We start from the raw sequence: 22367 nt of genomic DNA on the forward strand, positions 1-22367 counted from the left end.
GGTGTGGCTAATTTTCTCTGGCATTTATAATTTTCTCTGGCCAAATTACTTTTCTTACTTGTGTGTCTAATTTTCTCTGGCAGCATTTATAATTTTCTCTGGCCACAATATGTTTATGTCTTGTGTCTAATTTTCTCTGGCATATTTATTTTGTTTAATGCTCCATTTCCTCAAAATTTCTCTGTTGTGTAATTTTCTCTGTCATGTTTATGTTGCTACCTTGTAACACAACATATAAGTCCAGAGAAATTTGTAATACTTATCATTTGTAATACAATCATATGATTTTCTCTGGACTACAAAGAAAAGTCTAGAGAAATTTGTGAACTCATATTCACTTTCAATATAACAAAAACAACACATTAACATCAAGAGACAAAAATATATCAAACACAAGCACATAAAAAAATCACAGAGAAGATCTGTTATGTTCAAAAAACATTCAATTCAAAAAATTAAAAAAAAAAAAAACAAAACACTTACTACTCTATTGCTACATCTGTAAATTTCTCTGCCTACTTACAATTTTCTCTGTGGTTTTCACTGCACTACAAGTTTACAATTTTCTCTGTGATTTGAGTTCAATTATAGTAACAAACCTGCAATTTTCTCTGCACTACACAAAAAATGCAAAGTGAACAAAAAACAGAGCACAAAAACGTAAAAAAACAGAGCACCAAAAAACAACTCATAACCATGTTGACAGAGAATGAAAAAGCAACTCCAAAAATCAAAATCAACTCCATCGAAAATTCATCAATAACAGATAATGAAAAATTAACTTCAAAAATCAAAAACAACAACACTGAGTTCGTCTCTCTCACATTGATCAAAACTAAAAACAAAAACCTAATTCAACACCTACACGATCAAATCAAATCAAAAATTGAAAACTTATCTAATTCAACTCCACATGAAATCAAATCAAACACAATGAACCAGATTTCAACTCCTACACGATCGATCAACATCTACAAATAACGAACATGATTTCAACTCGTATAGGATTTCAACACCTACAAACAACGAACAGGATTTCAACATCTACAAAAACCCTAGAAAATCTCCACAAAAATCTGAATCGTTAAGTTCATCCTCACGTAATCTCCCACAAAATATCAATATGATCTTTAGCTGCCAAATTCAAAAAAACGTATATTATAAATAAGGGTAAGACAGGTATTTTACACTCTAAAATAACATTAAGGGACCTTAGGCTACAAAAGAACACATTGTGGACCTAATCCATTACTAAAAGTTGGATAGGGACCTTAAACCGATTTTCCCAAAAAAATATATCTTATACTTTTTAAGTTTATTATAATGAGATTCACATATTCCTTCTCTATAATTCTTGTCATCCAAACATAATCAAATAGAAATAATTGGTCCATGAAAGAGATATCAGATCAATTCTTGAACTTATTTTTATCCATTCAATGTTATACAATTCAATTTAAGAAAATTCCTAAAATTCAAGTCTCTTCATCTCTTTAACCACCAAAAAAAAAAAAAAAAAAAAAAAAAAAACTTAATTTCTACTTCTATCTCTTCATCTCCTCTCCTCTCATTTGTGTCCTACTAAAGAGCAAAAAAATAAAGAAAAAGATAAAAAGAAAATATAAAAAAGAAAAGAGAGCAAAAGTTATATATAATTATGTGAAAGAATTCATCATTCACTGGGAGTCAAAATTGTTAGTCTCAGCTAATTCTAGACTCTGTTTGGGAAAGTCTCATGGACCTTGACTTCAATTCCGCACTGGTGGTTTATCATCGTCTACTGCACACTTTGCACAAAAACAACACCAACCGTTTAATATACTATTTATAAGATTCATACATAATATTTTCATTTTCATTGTATTTACATTATAAATTTAAATACTGATTTAAAAAATTAAAAAAAAAAAACTTATATTTCATTCATATTATTTAGAGAAAATTAGTCTAACATCCCTCTCCAACTTTTAGCAATGGGAGAGGTCCACAATAAAAAAAATTTGTAGTCTAAGGTCCCTCACCTATACCCATATATAACACCCATTCTTTCATTTTCTCTCCTCTCCCTTCTTGCACCAAATAACTCTCTCTCTCTCTCCTCTTTGTCTGCAACATTGTTCAAAGCTTCATTGGCATTGACTACGACAGAGGAATTCGCACTAACAAGATTTATAAAGCTGATCGTCGATTTATATGAAGATTCTTGATAATGCTTTATACAACAAGATTTATATGAAGCAACGCACTAGTCCTCATTATTGTTCCTCCAATCACTAGTCCTCTGATGAAGATTCCTCCGTCAACAAATATCATTACCCTCGGAGGAAAAATATCAAGAAGCAGAACACTAGTAATCTTTATAAAAGCATTATAGCAGATATGAAAGCAGAAACAAAATGCATCAGTTACATATTCACAAGCACAACTGGAAAATATTTATCATTGCTTCTCTTACTTTTTTCTCGTTTCTTCTTCATTGTCTTTATTGTTGATCTCAATAAACCAAATCTTAAAATCTTCATACAACATTTATTGAAGAAATCCACATAAAAAGGTGTATTCGGGAGCTGAGGACATGGATTCAGCAAAAAAAGTGTTTGATGAAATGTCAAGGAGAGAATGTCTAAAGTCTCTCAAATCAATCTAGAGAAATTTCAATCCAAACCAGAGAATTTCTCTAGACCAACCTAAAAAAAATTTAGTTCAAACCAGAGAATTTCTCTAGTCATCCAATACATGAAGCAGAAGCAGCGATCGTTATGCACAAAAGTAAAAGATAATGCTGCCAAGAAAACACAACATCTACCTGGTCAAGATGTGCATCTACAGATGTGAACAAAGCCAAAAAAATTTGTGAACAAAGTTGGGACCATGAATTTGTTTAGTAACTTTCTACTGTGGATATTGGGCGGGGCTTCATCTAAAGGGTTCAACTCATTTCTTTCGATGTTTAGAGACGTGCGAGATCAAGGCGGCCAAGTTTATCCAGATCTAGCCAGGTAAGAAAATCATGCAACATAAAATGCTCCCTAAGGATTAGAATGTTGGTTGGTCCTTGTATTTTTTGAATGTTTAATTCTAATGTTATTGTAAAGGGTTTTGTAGAAATATTAGTTTATACATAAATGGTTGCATAAACTGGATATGGAGTAATGGTCAACAACAACAGTATTGTTAATAAATAGAAGTTGAAATAAGAAAAGGAAAAAGAAAAAAAAATTCTCTAATTTGAACTTAGAGAAATTTCAATTTTCTCTGGTTTGAAACCAGAGAAATTTGGTGTTGGTGATGTGTAAAATTTTCTCTGTGATGTGTCCAGAGAAATTTGGTGTTGGAGATGTGTAAAATTTCTCTGTAATGTGTCCAGAGAAATTTCATGTGGGTGATGTGTAAAATTTTCTCTATGATGTGTCCAAAAAAATTTGGTGTCGATGAGTAAAATTTTCTGTTTGATATATCCAGAGAAATTTGGAATTGGAATTTTCTCTGTGATATGTCCAGAGAACTTTGGAATTTTCTCTGTGATTTATCCAGAGAAATTCTCTGAATCGAATTTTCTCTAGATCAATGTTAAGGGACCTTAGATATTATGAAAATATCAAGTCCCCTTTATGCTACAAAATTTTAATATCAGGGACCTTAAAAAAAAATCGCCATAATATTTTTCTTCATACATGATCTATAGTGAAGCATGAATTGAATTCAATCTCCACCACATATAGCCATTTGTGGATAAATTTGGGGTGCCAAATTTTGAGACCTAGTTTTTTTTGTAAAAAAAATAGTCTATGTGGTTTGTCTCCAAAAACATGTTTGGTTGAAAATTTTTAAATTTTTTTTCAAAATCACTTTTTTTTTCAACTACACATTAATAATCACTTTTTCATTCTCTTCTCTTTTTCTCAATCACTTTTTCTCTTATACCCATTTAATCAACTACAAAAATAATAATAATAACTATTAAATCATCCCAAACTCCAACATTTGAAAATTATTTTCAAAATCTATAATTAGACAAATTTTCAAAATTTTTAAATTCTCTTAAAAAATTTATTTTGAAAATAATATGTCAAAACACAAACCCTATATTTGCTTCATTTTTCTCTCTTCTCTCTCTCCTGCTACACCGAAGACGAACTTGGTTCTCCAGCATTGACTGGATTCCCAAGTACACCACTTCGGCCACATGGCACAGTCGGAGATCAGTAAGCTCAGCTGCATCTGATAAATCTTTCCAATTTTCTCTATTTGACATTCTCATTGAATTCTTGCTTTTATACAAGTAGGTGATTGATTACATTTCTTGCAAAATCGCATGAGATTCTATATAGATTTCGTGGGTTTTATTTTCCTGTTCGTTTTTATCTAAACCCCGTTTATGATAAAGTTTTAAACCCACCAAATTCATTTAGATTCCCCAATTCAACTTTCCTCATTTATTTCTATTTGATTCCACATTTTTATTTATTATTATTTTATTTGTTTTTCCTGTGAGTTTGCTGAGATAAATGAGGATAACTGGAAGTGTAGTTGTTGAGAAATAGTTTGTTTTTGTAAGAAAATGTAATTTAAAATTGAATTTCCTAGGGGAAAAAACATGCCTTGTTTTGATATAAGCATTTTGCATTAGATGGTTACCATGTTAGGTTGGGACTGTTTTGCTGAGAAATGTAATTTGGAGGTTTTGACAGGCTAGGTGCAGGCAATGGAGATAGTAGGGGCTAGGTGCAGGCTAGGTGTTAGCTGAGAATCGTACGCCTCAATGTTCGATTCAGGTAAACAATTTGATTCAAATTTTAACTATAATTTACGTTGCTTGTCGTGGTTGATGATTTATCTCAATTAGATATATGAATCTCTTGAGTTTCGAATTCTAATTCTAAGCTCTGTATAATCTGAACCTTTAGGTTCTTGGAGAATCATGTTTTGGTTTGATTCATAATGTTTGTTGCTGAATTCAAACTGTTACACGACAATTATTAATCATTATTGTTGCTCCCATTGAAGGTATTTCTCTTGTAATTGACTTTGGATTGTTGAGTTTTGCACTAGTTCTTGGGATATTCATGGTTATATGATATGATGCACGGATATGGATACGAGACACGTAAATTTTTAAAAAATAGAGGACATGACATGCTGGAGACACGTTTAATATATATAATTTTATTTATTTATTATATGTCTAAAATAAAAAGAAAAATCATTAATTTTTATATAATTACAATAATAATAAAATTAATAAACATATTTTTTAAATTTTTTAATAAAAAATGAGTCTTTTTAAATAAAAATAATTTATTTTATGAATTTTAGGTTTAATAAAAATAAGGATAAAAAAAAAAAGTGAGGGAAGAAACTAAAGGAGGAGGGAGAAATAGAAGAGAGAGAGCGACGGGTGAATCAGCAACAGGGGGAAAAAAAATAAAAAGGAGAAACAAAGGAAAGGGAGAGAGAATAGGAGAAGACGAAGAAAAGGGAGGAGAAGAAGGTGGAGACAGAACATGGTTTTAAAAACCGGACCGGACCGGCCGGTTCAACCGGTTGAACCGGTGACCGGATGGGGTTCCGGTCCGGTCAGCCCCCTAAAACCGGACAAAGGTAAAAACCGGCCTCTTTAGTGAAAACCGGTGAACCCACCGGTTAAACCGGTGAACCGGTCGACCCGGTGACGGGTTGACCGAACCGGACCGGTTTGAAATTTTTTTTTTTTTTTATTTTTCTGTGTTTTTTTTATCTTCTTTCTTTCTTTTCTTTCTTTCTTTCTTATTTTATATATATATATATATATATATATAAAATATAAGAATATAAGAAAATTTTAATTTCAAACTCTTTTTCAAGGGTCTCCTCTTGTGAGGAATCCCATTAAGAGTTTGATGAAATTATTGTGAAAGTCTTCACCTATTTATAAGAAAAAAACTCTTTCAAAAAAACTCAAGAAATCTATGTGGGATTTAATCAAATGTATTGGAGGGAATATTGAAATTTTGATATCCCTCCAAAATTTTTGCTTTCCTTTCAATCAAATTATTTGAATTAAAATCATATGGAGGGAATATTAAATATTTGATTTCATCTTCCAAAATTGAAATTAATAATATTTTAAAATATATTATTATATTTTTCAGTAAAAAAAATATTAGGACAAATATTTAAGATAATTTAATATTTTTAATATTTTTAATTTATAATTTTATTACTTATATTTTTATTTAAATATAATTTTAATATATTTATTACGTCACTGTTCGATTCCGGTTCAACCCGACGGTTGAACCGGTGACCCGTCCACCCGATGCCTTTTCCGGTTCGTTCACCGGTCCGGTTTTTAAAACATTGAGACAGAAGACGAAGACGAGGAGGAGGAGGAGAAGAAGAGAGCAGACGAAGAATACCTCAGCTTCTTCAATTGATCTGAACAGGTTAGGGCTCCTCTCCCCTCCTCCACTCCCTCGATCTCTTTCTCTGTCTTCTCTCCTCCCTCGATCTCTTTCTCTCCCACAGTTAGGGCTTCGATCCACCTCATGCGTGTCATTTGCATTCGATTCGTAGATGTTGGATTTGAGATCAAACTACTTTTATTCGTTTGCTTATTTATTGTTCTGGCCTAAGATTTTAAGCTCAAATATGGACTTGACTGATGTTGTTTTTGATTTGAATGACTTTGATCTGGATTGAACGGATGCAGATCCTGAGCTAGCTAATTCGAAATGCTACAATCTAGAGTTTTTGGTTCTCTTAGATTTAGGGCTTTGATTTGGTATTGACCTAGAGTTCTATGTGCTATCTTTTTCCCTTTTCTTTTCCATCTTTCTTTCTTTCTTTCATTTCATTTAAAAAAAAAAATAAAAAAAATAAGCTAAATATTTAAAAACTGATGTTATAATTCCAAAAATAGAGGATGGTTACATAATTACCATAATGCCGTAGTTTTATACGCAAATATTTTTGTTTTTAGGTTGATTTGTTAGCTTGCTTTTTATGAATCCATATCAAGAAATTAGACAAAGTTATGAGCTTTCTCTCTACATTGAATTGGCTTTTCCTTGAGCTTCTTATGGGCTCATGAATTTTGGCAACAAAGTGATTATGATGGGTCAAACAGATTATTGTCATGATGATAATATTGCTAGTTCAAACAGTTATATCTCATCTCATGCTTATGTTTCCTGTAGAGCTGATCTTGTATTTATGTTGTTTACTCTATTCTGGGGTGGTATGACCTCACTTTTCTTATAAAAATACAATGACATTCACCATATGTTGTTGGTCCTTATCGAGCATCTCTTTAATATTGGATTCATTGCAGGGTAGAAATGTCGATGCCTTGATTTTGTATTGACAAGCTGTGCCCTCTCTGTCTCATATCCAAATATGATTTTCCTTTGCCCTACAGGTATGTGTATGTATTGTTTCTTTCGATTTTGCTGTCAATGCTACTTTCTGAATGTGTTTTGTTTAAGTGGAAGTGTTTTAGCTTTTCATTGAAGTGAATAGGTGAGGTTGTTCAACCATAATTTGATTCAATTTACACTTCTTCTATGCGTCTGCTACATAATAAGACTTGATTCTTTCACTCTTTCATTTTTGATTCAGATAGAAAACTTGAAGATCTAATGATAAATTTTTGGTGAAAATCCAATAAAATTTTAGCACATTTTGCAATAGAGTTTGAAGGCAGTGATTTATTGTGCTCCCCTGGTACAACTTCAAGAAATTTGACTTATTTTGAATTGTTTTGAGTGTCTCCTCGACTAAAAAACTTATAGAAAACAGTAGGTTAAAATAGAATTCAGCATAGTAATAAAACAAAACACAACCTAGTTTGAGATTTATTTAAAATTCATTTATTGGAATTTTCTTCTATTACACAATATACTAGGCTTATGGAGGGACTGCCTGTTAAAATTTCATGAAATTACGAGGTAGAGAACTATTTTTAAAAATTCATCAAAGTCAGGCCTCTGCACAATTTCAATTCTGCGCAATCATGAAAACTCACCCCCAAAATAGCTATGCTTTTGCTTTACTAAAGCCTCTTTTCATTCCATCTTGTAAACATGATTTAAAATACATCAAAGATCAATAAATTCATGCTTGAAACAATTTAACAAGAAATTAAAAATTGATTTGAAAAATTTACCAACTAAGAAATTTTTGTCAAGCTCTCTAGAAATTGAGTGAAGTTCTGCTTAAGGACTTGTACCTCATTGTGTTTCGAATTATTTTGCAGGGGAAGTGTGGTATTGAGAAACAACCTTCTTATTTATTTATTTATTATTATTTTTTTTTTTTTGGGGGGGGGGGGAGGATTGCTCTAATTGAGACTAGGTCAGGCACAATTTTTAAGGTCACAATTTTCTAGATAAGGAAAATTGCTTCTACGAATCATCTTCTTCCTTTTATTGGTGCTTTCGCTCTTTCCAAATATTTGGTTAATCGTGAATAGTAGAGTAGAGTCCAATTATATCTTTTGTGCTTGTATAGTATTTTGGTCCTTAACTCTCAAATCTTTGAAGCCCTTTTAACTGTCTCTTTGTGATGCTAGCTGTTTAGACATAATTGATAGTTACCTAAATCATTTTGAACTGAAATGACGCAGAAGTGGCTTCGGCAGAGTTAGTACTAGTTGTGGAGAAACATATGTTAGAATCTGCTTCTCTTGATTCTGTTGTTAAAGCCATATTTTTCTTGTTATCAGATATATTCTTGGTGTTGTATGGAAAATTCCATTTTGTGGGGTGTCCAATAATTATCTACTTTATTTTATTTATTTATGTATTTATATGTTTTTTGGGGGACTTTTAACCTCTTTTCCCTTTTAACCTTAACTATGAGATTTTTCTTTTTATTTTCTGAAACAAAATTTTAGTATATAGAGAAAACCAATTGTATTGAAGAAATGCCCTAGCACTGTAAAACGTAGCTAAGGTCGCATAAACGATGAAATTCTGATACAGGGAATGAAACAATTACTCATGATAGAAATAAAGGAAGGAACAGAAGAACTTCAAAAATGGAATATCAACACGTAGGTGATTTAGAAAACCGTAAGTGAGGTGTTTAAGTTAAAGTAATATTGTTAAGCTATAATTACTCAGTAAATTCTCTTTCTTAGAGACTAATTAAAGTCACTTAAGATAATGAAACAATTAGTGGCTTAAGCTATTATTTCATACAACAAAAGAGAGAAGGATGGATAAAGTTAGAGAGAAAATTTCTTCTTGAGAGGTAGAAGAGAAAAAAAACTTTAAGTGAGGTGCTTAAGTTAAACTAAGATCATTAAGTTATAATTAGTAAGTAAATTCTCTTCCGTAGAGAATAAGCATGATTAGTTTGAGTTAAACTCGGTCATTTAAGAAAATGAAGTTGATTATATATAAATTTTGGTTTAAATTCACTTAAATGAGTAGCAAAAGCAACCCTATCAATGAAAATCTTTCCCCACATACAAACAGACTACCTGATGAAATACATGTTATAGCAAGCTCTGTTATCATGGTTCATTAGATGTTTCACTGTTTATACAAAATGGTAAGGTTTATGCATGATTACAAGTCTGTGGTTCGAGATGACTTACTTTGCCTTGTCTGGAGGAACATCTCTCAACCACTCAAGGTCAATGCTTCCATGTTTTCTAACCATTCGGTTTTAGGAAATCCTGCATAATCATGTAATCATTATTGACTTTATTTATAGGTTTCTGCATTTAGCTTGTTATTACACACGACTAGAGCCATTTGAAGCTGATTTTGACAAATATGATTTGTACTCGTACCTTGATTCACTCTGCTAGCAAGTTGTTCATTCCTAGTTCTCTGATAGAATTAGAAATCTCATTGACATCTGCACATTGTATTGCTTCATAGTCCAGGGAGTCCATAGCATTAACTGATTTACCCTTTTTTGACCAAACTTACCTTTTGCATATAGAGAGCATTAGCACCTTCTTGACTAGGGCAGGATACCTTTTTTCTAGGATTGTATTATTGCCTCTTTGAATGGTTTAGTGAATCTTAGATTTCATTTCTAAATTAGTACAGGGCAACCCTACGCCCCCAATAGGCATGAATGCTACTTATGTGCTTATGTGATATTTTGGAAATGATTTGATTTGATTCCAGGGATCAACTATGAGAAAGACAGGGATTTCATTCCCAAACTTTGGGGAGTCTGATATGGCAGTGATTTGATTCTGTGGCAATCCGAGGTATTTGGGGCAGTAATCCAATTTCAAAGATTTGGGGATTCAATTTAGGCAGTGATTCATATTTTGATCATGATTTGAGTAATCGGTAGTAAATTAGGGCGGTGGTTTCCCGATTATAAAGAATTTGAGTTTGAATTTAGGTTCTTGCCTTAGCAATAAATAAAAAAAAGAAAAGAATGATTGCCTTTTTAAAATTTAAATCTCCAAGAAAACATGTGATTAAAGAATAATTTCTAAAAAAAAGAAACTTTCCAACTTAAGTAGAGCCACAGAGATTATGGAAGGTGTTTGATTGAATAAGAATCTTTAAGTCATTGATTTTAGGGGGAATTTCAACTTTTATGAAAAAGGAAGTGGTGACCAAATCTTCAATTTTGAATAAAATTTGGAATCCCCTAAAAGATATTTGACTAAGGAGACAATTGTTTGATTAGATACTTGGAATAAAATCGAAAGCTCCTTGGGAGGAAAGAATTTTGAAAGAAAACCCGAGTAGAATTTTAGTAATTATGAAATTTTTTTGATCAAACAGAAATCTTTAGATTTTTGACTTTAGATGGAATTTGATTTTATGGAAAAGTGTTGATAAGGAGGTAATGACCGAGTCTCTCACTTTGAAATGAAATTTTGAATTTCCTTAGAAGACATTTGACTATAAGGTAACTGATTGATTTCTTGGAACAAGATCTAAAATTTGTTGGAAATTTTTTGAAAATAAAATTTGAATAGAGTTTGGAAATTATAAAAAGTTCTTTTCATCAAGTAAAAATCTTTGGGCCACTGACTTTAAGGAACCTTAATTTTATGGAGAAATGTTAGACAAGGAAGTAATGACCAAGTCTCTCATTTTGAATAAAATTTTGGTTCCTCGATAAGATATTTGGCTAAAGAATGATTGTTTGATTGATTCCTTGGAATAAAATCGGAACTCCTCAAAACATTTGAAAAAAAAGAGGAAAGGAAAACATTGAAATTTTAAATAAAAAAAGGCATTTTATTTTGAAAATGGATTGTGAAAAAAAAAAAAAGAATTGAAATTTGATCACGCACTTTTGAAAATAAATTGGGCCACATTTCGAGAAACAATAAATAATGGAAAGACAATTGTTTAGATTGATCACTTGGTAGGATTCCTTAAAATTGCCTTGGTTGGGAATGGGTGATGATGATGACTTCGAGATCCGATGGTAAGTGTTAAACAAAATTGACTGGGTCCATTCACCTATTTTCAGGTTTGTTGCATAATATCCCGGACATTATTCGTGGGTTATGTTATGTCAATAAGGCAAGCATCAAATTATGCTACTAGTACTGTTTGATCATTCCCTTGTGGAAGGAGAGGTATATTGATAGTATTAACTGATGTATCCTTTTGTGACCAAACTTACCTTTTGCATATAGAGAGCATTAGCACCTTCCAGATTAGGGCAGGATATCCTCTTTTCCAGGATTGTATTATTGCCTCTTTGAATGATTTAGTGAATCCTAGATATCTTTTCTAAATTAAGACAGGGCTACCCTACCCCCCCAATAGGCATGAATGCAAATTATGTGCTTATGTGATATTTTGGAAATGATTTGATTTGATTCCAGGGATCAACAATGAGATAACCCATGAATAAAGAATTTGATATTGAATTTGGGTTCTTACCTTAGTGATAAAAAAAAAAAAGAAAAAAAAAAGAAAGTATTATTGCCTTTTTAAAATTTAAATGTCCAAGAAACACATGTGATTAAAGAATAACTTCTAAAAAAAAGAAACTTTCCAACTTAAGTAGAGCCTCAGAGATTATGGAAGGTGTTTGATTGAATAAGAATCTTTAAGTCATTGACTGTAAGGGCAATTTCAACTTTTATGAAAAATGGTAGATAAGGAAGTGGTGACCAAATCTTCAATTTTGAATAAAATTCGAAATCTCCTAAAAGATACTTGACTAAGGAGACTATTGTTCGATTAGATACTTGGAATAAAATCCAAAACTTCTTGGGAGGTAAGAATTTTAAAAAAAAACCGGAGTAGAATTTTAGTAATTATGAAAAGTTTTTGATCAGTTAGAAATCTTTAGGTTTTTAACTTTAGGGGGAATTTGATTTTATGGAAAAGTGTTGATAAGGATGTAATGACCAAGTCTTTCACTTTGAAATGAAATTTTGAATTTCCTTAGAAGAACTTTGACTATAAATAAGATCTAAAATTCCTTGAAAATTTTTTTAAAATAAAATTTGAATAGAGTTCGGAAATTATGGAAAGTTCTTTTCATCAAGTAAAAATCTTTGGGCCACTGACTTTGAGGGAACCTTAATTTTATGGAGAAATGCTTGACAAGGAAGTAATGACCAAGTCTCTCACTTTGAATGAAATTTTGGTTCCTCTATAAGATATTTGGCTAAAGAACGATTGTTTGATTGATTCCTTGGAATAAAATCTGAACTCCTCAAAACATTTGAAAAAAAAGAGGAAAGGAAAACGTTGAAATTTTAAATAAAAAAAGGTACTTTATTTTGAAGAAGAATTTTGAAAAAAAAAATAGAAGTTGAAATTTGTTCGCGCACTTTTGAAAATAAATTGGGGCACATTTCGGGAAATAATAAATAATGGAAAGACAATTGTTTAGATTGATCACTCTGGTAGGATTATTTAAAATTCCTCAAAAGTGCCGTGGTTGGGCAACTATCACCTAATGGGTGATGATGATGAGCATTAGCACCTGCCAATGGTAAGTGTTTAACAAAATTGACTGGGTCCATTCACCTATCCTCGGGTTTGTTGCATAATATCCCGGACACTATTCGTGGGTTATGTTATGTTAATAAGGCAAGAATCAGATTATGTTATTTGTACTGTTTGATCATTCCGTTGTGGAAGGAGTGGTATAATGATAGTCATAATTGATGTACCTTTTTGTGACCAAATTAACCTTTTGCATATAGGGAGCATTAGCACCTGCCAAACTAAGACAGGATACCCTCCTTTACAGGGTTGTATTATTGCTTCTTTAAATGATTTAGTAAATCCTAGATCTCATTTCTAAATTAGGACAGGGCAACCCTATCCCGCAATAGGCATGAATGCAACTTGTGTGCTTATGTGATATTTTGGAAATGATTTGATTTGATTCCAGGCATCAACAATAAGAAAGACAATGATTTCATTCCCAAAATCTAGGGAGTTTGATATGGCAGTGATTTGATTTTGTGATACTCCGAGTTATTTAGGTCAATGATCCAATTACAAAGATTTGATTGTTCAATTTAGGCAGTGATTCATATTTTGATAATAATTTGTGTAATCAATAGTAAATTAGGGTGGTGGTTTCCCAATTATTAAGAATTTGAGTTTGAATTTGGGTTCTTACCTTAGTGATAAAAAAAAACAAAACAAAGAAATGATTGGCTTTTTAAAATTTAGATCTCCTAGAACACATGTGATTAAAGAATAACTTTGAAAAAAAAGAAACTTTCCAATTTAAGTTGAGCTTTGGAGATTATGGAAGGTGTTTGATTGAGTAAGAATCTTTAAGCCATTGACTGTTCGGGGAATTTCAACTTTTATGAAAAATGGTAGATAAGGAAGTGGTGACCAAATCTTTAATTTTGAATAAAATTTGAAATCGCCTAAAAGATATTTGTCTAAGGAGACAATTGTTTGATTAGATAATTAGAATAAAATCGAAAGTTCCGTGGAAAGGTAGAATTTTTAAAGAAAATCCGAGTAGAATTTTAGAAATTGTGAAATGTTTTTGATTGGATATAAATCTTTAGGGTTTTGACTTTAGAGGGAATTTGATTTTATGGAAAAGTGTTGATAAGAAGGTAATGACTGAGTTTTTCACTTTGAAATGAAATTTTGAATTTCCTTAGAAGACGTTTGACTATTAGGTAACGGTTTGATTGATTTCTTGGAATAAGATCTAAAACTCCTTGGAAATTTTTTGAAAATAAAATTTGTATAGAGTTCGGAAATTATGGAAAGTTCTTTTGATCAAGTAAAAATCTTTGGGCAGCTTATTTTGGGGGAACCTTAATTTTGTGGAGAAATGTTAGACAAGGAAGTAATGACCAAGTCTCTCATTTTTAATAAAATTTGGTTCCTCTATAAGATATTTGGCTAAAGAATGATTGTTTGATTGATTCCTTGGAATAATATCAGAACTCCTCAAAACATTTGAAAAAAAGGAGGGGAGGAAAACATTGAAATTTTAAATAAAAAAGCCACTTTATTTTGTAAAAAAAGAAGTTGAAATTTGATTGCATACTTTTGAAAATAAATTAGGGCATATTTCGGAAAACAATAAATAAGGGAAAGACAATTATTTAGATTGATCACTCTGGTAGGATTCCTTAAAATTCCTCAAAATTGCCTTGGTTAGGCAACTATCACCTAGTGGGTGATGATGATGACATCGAGATCCGATGGTAAGTGTTAAACAAATTTGACAGAGTCCATTAACATATCCTCAAGTTTGTTGCATAATATCCCGGACACTATTCGTGTGTTATGTTATGTCAATGAGGCAAGCATCAGATTATGTTACTAGTATTGTTTGATCATTCTGTTGTGGAACGAGTGGTATATTGATAGTAATAACCGATATACCTTTTTGTGACCAAACTTACCTTTTGCATATGGAGAGCATTCGCACCTTCCAAACTAAGGCCGGATACCCTTCTTTCTAGGATTGTATTTATGCCTCTTTGAATGATTTAGTGAATCCTAGATCTCATTTCTAAATTAGGAAGGGCCAACCTTATCCCCCAATAGGCATGAATGCAACTTATGTGCTTATGTGATATTTTTGGAAATGATTTGATTTGATTCCAGGGATCAACAATCAGAAAGACAATGATTTCATTCCCAAAATCTGGGGAGTCTGATATGGCAGCGATTTGATTTTGTGATAGTCCGAGTTATTTGGGGCAATGATCCAATTACAAAGATTTGGGTGTTGAATTTAAGTAGTGATTCATATTTTGATGATGATTTGAGTAATCAGTTGTAAATTAGGGGGGTGTTTCCCAATTATAAATAATTTGACTTTGAATTTGGGTTCTTACCTTAGTGATGAAAAAAAAAAGAATGATTGCCTTTTTAAAATTTAAATCTCCAAGAAAACATGTGATTAAAGAATAACTTCTAAAACAAAGAAATTTTCCTATTTAAGTAGAGCCTCGGAGATTATGGAAGGTGTTTGATTGAATTAGAATCTTTAAGTCATTGACTGTGTGGGGAATTTCAACTTTTATGAAAAATGATAGACAAGGAAATGGTGACCAAATCTTCAATTTTGAAATAAAATTTGAAATCTCCTAAAAGATAATTGACTAAGGAGACAATTGGTTGATTAGATACTTGGAATAAAATCCAAAGCTCCTTGGGAGGAAATAATTTTGAAAGAAAATCGGAGTGGAATTTTAGAAATTATGAAAAGTTTTTGATTAGACATAAATCTTTAGGTTCTTTACTTTAGAGGGAATTTGATTTTCTGGAAAAGTGTTGATAAGGAGGTAATGACCGAGTCCTTCACTTTGAAATGAAATTTTGAATTTCCTTTGAAGACATTTGATTATATGGTAACTGTTTGATTGATTCTTCGAATAAGATTTAAAATTCCTTGGAAATTTTATGAAAACAAAACTTGAATAGAGTTCGGAAATTTTCGAAAGTTCTTTTCATCATGTAAAAATCCTTGGGCCATTGACTTTGTGGGAACCTTAATTTTGTGGAGAAATGTTAGATAAGGAAGTGATGACCATGTCTCTCATCTTGAATAAAATTTTGGTTCCTCTATAAGAAATTTGGCTAAAGGATGTTTGTTTGATTGATTCCTGGGAATAAAATCCGAAATGCTCAATACTTTTGAAAAAAAAGAGAAATGGAAAACTTTGAAAATTTAAATAAAAAATATGACTTTATTTTGAAATAGGATTTTGAAAAAAAATTGAAGTTGAAATTTGATCTTGCACTTTTGAAAATAAATTGGGTCACATTTCGGGAAACATTAAATAATGAAAAGACAATTGTTTAGATTGATCACTCTGGTAAGATTCCTTAAAATTCCTGAAAATTCCCTTGGTTGGGTATCTATCACCTAATGGTTGATGATAATGACTTCAAGATCCAATGGTAAGTGTTAAACAAAATTGACTAGGTCCATTCACCTATCCTCAGGTTTGTTGCATAATATTCCGGACACTATTTGCGGGTTATGTTATGCCAATAATGCAGGCATCATGCTATTAGTAGTGTTTGATCATTCCCTTGTGCAATGAGAGGTATATTGATAGTAATAACTGATGTACCCTTTTGTGAGCAAACTTACCTTTTGCATGTATAGAGCATTAGCACCTTCCAAACTAGGGCAGGATACCCTCCTTTCTAGGATTGTAGTATTGCCTCTTTGAATAATTTAGTGAATCCTAGATCTCATTTCTAAATTAGGACCGGGCAACCCTACCTCCCAATAGGCATGAATGCAACTTATGTGCTTATGTGATATTTTGGAAATGATTTGATTTGATTCCAGGGATCAACAATGAGAAAGACAGTGACTTCATTCCCAAACTTTGGGGAGTTTGATATGGCAGTGATTTGATTCTACGGCATTCCAAGTTATTTGGAGCAATGATCCAATTACAAAGATTTGGGGGTTCAATTTCGGTAGTGATTCATATTTTGATAATGATTTGTGTAATCAGTAGTAAACATATTTTGATAATGATTTGTGTAATCAGTAGTAAATTAGGGCGGTGGTTTCCCGATTATAAAGAATTTGAGATTGAATTTGGGTTCTTACCTTAGTGATCAAAAAAAAAAGGGAAGTATTATTGCCTTTTTAAAATTTAAATGTCCAAGAAAACATGTGATTAAAGAATAATTTCTAAAAAAAAGAAACTTTCCAACTTAAGTAGAGCCTCGGAGATAATGGAAGTTGTTTGATTGAATAAGAATCTTTAAGTCATTGACTGTATGGGAATTTCAACTTTTATGAAAAATGGTAGATAAGGAAGTGGTGACCAAATCTTCAATTTTGAATAAATTCGAAATCCCCTAAAAGATACTTGACTGAGGAGACAATTGTTTGATTAGATACTTGGAATAAAATCCAAAGCTCCTTGGGAGGAAAGAAGTTTGAAAGAAAACCCGAGTAGAATTTTAGAAATTATGAAAACTTTTTGATCAGACAGAAATCTTTAGGTTTTTGACTTTAGAGGGAATTTGATTTTATGGAAAAGTATTGATAAGGATTTAATGATGGAGTCTTTCACTTTGAAATGAAATTTTGAATTTCCTTAGAAAAACTTTGACTATAAGGTAATTGTTTGATTGATTTTTTGGAATAATATCTAAAATTCCTTGGAATTTTTTTTAAAATAAAATTTGAATAGAATTCGGAAATTATGGAAAGTTCTTTTCATCTAGTAAAAATATTTGGACCACTGACTTTGAGGGAACCTTAATTTTGTGGAGAAATGTTAGACAAGGAAGTGATGACCAAGTCTCTCATTTTGAATAAAATTTTGGTCCCTCTATAAGATATTTGGCTAAAGAATGATTGTTTGATTGATTCCTTGGAATAAAATCTGAACTCCTCACAACATTTGAAAAAAAAAAGAGGAAAGGAAAATGTTGAAATTTTAAATAAAAAAAGACACTTTATTTTGAAGAAGAATATTAAAAAAAAATAATGGAAGTTGAAATTTGTTCGCGCACTTTTGAAAATAAATTGGGTTACATTTCGAGAAACAATAAATAATGGAAAGACAATTGTTTAGATTGATCACTCTGGTTGGATTCCTTAAAATTCCCTTGGGCAACTATCACCTAATGGGTGATGATGATGATTTTGTGATCCGATGGTAAGTGTTAAACGAAATTGCCTCGGTCCATTCACCTATCCTCTGGTTTGTTGCATAATATTCCGAACACTATTCGTGGGTTATGTTATGTCAATAAGGCAAGCATCAGATTATGCTTCTAGTACTGTTTGATCGTTCCCTTCGGGAAGGAGTGGTATATTGATAGTAATAACTGATGTATCTTTTTGTGACAACTTATCTTTTGCATGTAGAGAGCATTAGCACCTTCCAAACTAAGGCAGGATACCCTCCTTTCTAGGATTGTATTATTGCCTCTTTGAATGATTTAGTGAATCCTAGATCTCATTTCTCTAAATTAGAACAGGGCAACCTTATCCCGCAATAGGCATGAATGCAACTTATGTGCTTATGTGATATTTTGGAAATGATTTGATTTGATTCCAGGGATCAACAATAAGAAAAACAATTATTTCATTCCCAAAATCTGGGGAGTCTGATATGGCTGTGATTTGATTTTGTGATAGTCCGAGTTATTTAGGGCAATGATTCAATTACAAAGGTTTGGGGGTTCAATTTAGGCAGTGATTCATATTTTGATCATGATTTGAGTAATCAGTACTAAATTAGGGGGGTTGTTTCTCAATTTTAAATAATTTGAGTTTGAATTTGGGTTCTTACCTTAGTGACCAAGTCTCTCATTTTGAATAAAATTTTGGTTCCTCTATAAGATATTTGGCTAAACGATGATTGTTTGATTGATTCTTTAGAATAAATTCTGAAGTTCTCAAATTTTGGAAAAAAAGAGGAAAGGAAAATTTTGAAAATTTAAATAAAAAAAGATTTTATTTTGAAAAAGGATTTTGAAAAAAAATTGAAGTTGAAATTTGATCATGCACTTTTGAAAATAAAGTGGGGCACATTTTGGGAAACAATAAATAATGAAAAGACAATTGTTTAGATTGATCACGTTGGTAGGATTCCTTAAAATTCCTTAAAATTCCCTTGGTTGGGAAACTATGACCTATTGGGTGATGATAATGACTTCAAGATCAATTGGTATATGTTAAACAAAATTGATTAGGTCCATTCAACTATCCTTAGGTTTGTTGCATAATATCCTGGACACTATTTGCAGGCTATGTTATGCCAATAAGGCAAGCATCAAATTATGCTATTAGTAGTGTTTGATCTTTCCCTTGTGGAATAAGAGGTATATTGATAGTAATAACTGATGTACCCTTTTGTGAGCGAACTTAATTTTTTCATATAGAGAGCATTAGTACCTTCCAAACTAGGGCAGGATATCCTCATATCTTGGATTGTATTATTGCCTCTTTGAATGATTTAGTGAATCCTAGATCTCATTTCTAACTTAGGACAGGGAAACCTTACCCGCCAATAGGCATGAATGCAAATTATGTGCTTTTGTGATATTTAGATAATGATTTGATATGATTCTAGAGATCAACAATCAGAAAGACAGTGATTTCATTCCAAAATCTGGGGAGTTTGATATGGCACTGATTTGATTCTGTGGCAATCCGAGTTATTTGGGACAATGATCCAATTACAAAGATTTGCTGGTTCAATTTAGGTCGTGATTCATATTTTGATCATGATTTGAGTAATCAGTAGTAATTAGGGGGGTCGTTTCCCAATTTTAAAGAATTTGAGTTTGAATTTGGGTTATTACCTTAGTGATTAGAAAAAAAGAAGAAAAAAAATGAATTATTGCCTTTTTAAAATTTAAATCTCCTATAAAACATGTGATTAAAGAATAACTTCTAAAAAAAAAGAAACTTTGCAACTTAAGTAGAGCCTTGGAGGTTAAGGAAGTTGTTTGATTGAATAAGAATCATTAAGTCATTGACTTTAGGGGGAATTTCAACTTTTATGAAAAATGGTAGATTAGGAAGTGGCGACTAAAACTTCAATTTTGAATAAAATTTCAAATCCCCCAAAAGATAATGGACTATGGAGACAATTGTTTTATTAGATATTTGGAATAAAATCCAAAGCTCCTTGGGAGGGAAGAATTTTGAAAAAAAAACCAAGTAGAATTTTAGAAATTATGAAAAGTTTTTGATTAGACAGAAATTTTTAGGTTTTCGACTTGAGAGGGAATTTGATTTTATGGAAAAGTGTTAGATAAGGAGGTAATGTCTGTGTCTCTCACTTTGAAATAAAATTTTGAATTTCCTTAGAAGACTGTTTGATTGATTTCTTCGAGTAAGATTTGAAATTCCTTTGAAATATTTTTAAAATAAAATTTGAGTTGAGTTTGGAAATTATGAAAAGTTCTTTTCATCAAGTAAAAGTCCTTGGCCTATTGACTTTGAGGTAACCTTAATTTTATGGAGAAATGTTAGACAAGGAAGTGATGACCAAGTCTCTCATTTTGAATAAAATTTTGGTTCCTCTATAAGATATTTGGCTAAAGGATGATTGTTTGATTGATTCCTTGGTATAAAATCCGAACTCAAAACTTTTGAAAAAAAAGATGAATGGAAAACTATGAAAATTTAAATAAAAAATGGTGCTTTATTTTGAAAAAAAATATAAGTTGAAATTTGATCATGCACTTTTGAAAATAAATTGGGGTACATTTCGGGAAACAATAAATAATGGAAAAACAATTGTTTAGATTCATCACTCTGGTGGGAATCCTTAAAATTCCTCAAAATTAGCTTTGTTTGGCAACTATGACCACCTTGTTTATGATGACGACTTCGAGATCCAATGGTTATTGTTAAGCAAAATTGACTGGGTCTATTCACCTATCCTTAGGTTTGTTACATAATACCCGTACACTATTCACGGACTATGTTATGTCAATAAGGCAAGCATCGGATTATGCTATTAGTACTATTTGATCATTCCCTTGTGGAATGAGAGGTATATTGATAGTAATAACTGATGCTCTTTTGTGACCAAACTTACCTATTGCATATAGAGAGCATTAGAACTTTCTAAACTAGGGTAGTAGACCCTCCTTTCTAGGATTGTATTATTGCTCTCCTTTCTCGGATTCTAGTATTGCCTCTTTGAATGATTTAGTGAATCCTAGATCTCATTTCTAAATTAGGACAGGGCAACCCTACCCTTCAATAGGCATGAATGTAAATTATGTGCTTATGTGATATTTTGAAAATGATTTGATTTGATTCTAGGGATCAACAATCAAACATGCAGTGATTTCATTCCAAAATATGGGTAGTTTGATATTTCTGTGATTTGATTATGTGGCTATTTGAGTTATTTGGAGCAATGATCCAATTACAAAGATTTGGGCGTTCAATTTAGGCATTGATTCATATTTTGATCATGATATGAGTAATCAGTAGTAGTTAGGGGGGTGGTTTCCCAATTTTAAAGAATTTGAGTTTGAATTTGGGTTCTTACCTTAGTGATCAGAAAAAAAAAAAAAAAAAAGAAGAAGAGATTTATTGCCTTTTTAAATTTAAATCCCCAACAAAACATATGATTAAAGATTAACTTCTAAAAAAAAGAAACTTTGCAACTTAAGTAGAGCCTTGGAGGTTATGGAAGGTGTTTAATCGAATAAGAATCTTTTAACTAATTGACTTTAGGGGTAATTTCAACTTTTATGAAAAATGGTAGATAAGGATGTGGCGACCAAATCTTCAATTTTGAATAAAATTCCAAATCTCCCAAAAGATAATTGACTAAGGAGACAATTATTTGATTAGATACTTGGAATAAAATCCACAGCTCCTTGGGAGGAAGGAATTTTGAAAGAAAACCCAAGTAGAATTTTTTAGATTAAGAAATGTTTTTGATTAGACCAAAATCTTTTGTTTTTTGACTTTTGAGGGAATTTGATTTTATGAAAAAGTGTTAGATAAAGGCTAATGACAGAGTCTTACACTTTGAAATTAAATTTTGAATTTCCTTTGAAGACATTTGACTATAAGGTAACTGTTTGATTGATTTCTTCGAATAAGATCTAAAATTCCTTGGAAATTTGTTGAAAATAAAATTTTAGTGGAGTTTGGAAATTATGGAAAGTTCTTTTCATCAAGTAAAAATCATTGGGCCACCGACTTTGGGGGAACCTTAATTTTGTGAAGAAATGTTAGACATGGAAGTGAAGACCAAGTCTCTAACCTGTGTAGTAGCTAAACAAGAAATCGGACTTTCTACGACTGAGTATTTGGTAGATAAAACAACACTATTGTCGACTAAAAATTTGGTCGCTGTAGTTATTTGAAGTTTTGGCGATTAAAAATTTAGTAGCTGAAGATGTGATTTAAATTAAATTAGTATGTTTTGAGTGACTAATAGATTAGTTGCCATTTTGCCTCATCAGTGACTA

At 31.6% G+C, this 22367-nt stretch overlaps 1 long non-coding RNA gene across 2 annotated transcripts; it reads left to right on the forward strand.

Annotated features, from left to right (window-relative positions):
* Positions 1-6338: 6338 nt before the first annotated feature.
* Positions 6339-10460, forward strand: LOC145792174 (uncharacterized). Of its 2 annotated transcripts, XR_014331446.1 has the most exons (3): positions 6339-6425; positions 7313-7399; positions 10128-10460. It is a non-coding gene; the product is annotated as an uncharacterized LOC145792174 (long non-coding RNA). The 2 variants fall into 2 exon arrangements; XR_014331445.1 differs by lacking the exon at positions 10128-10460 and having other exon boundaries at positions 7313-7539.
* The last annotated feature ends 11907 nt before the right edge of the window (positions 10461-22367 follow it).

This window comes from Camellia sinensis, chromosome 6 (genome assembly GCF_055761805.1).
Source record: "Camellia sinensis isolate YWXY chromosome 6, ASM5576180v1, whole genome shotgun sequence".
In the NCBI taxonomy this organism is placed as follows: domain Eukaryota; kingdom Viridiplantae; phylum Streptophyta; class Magnoliopsida; order Ericales; family Theaceae; genus Camellia; species Camellia sinensis.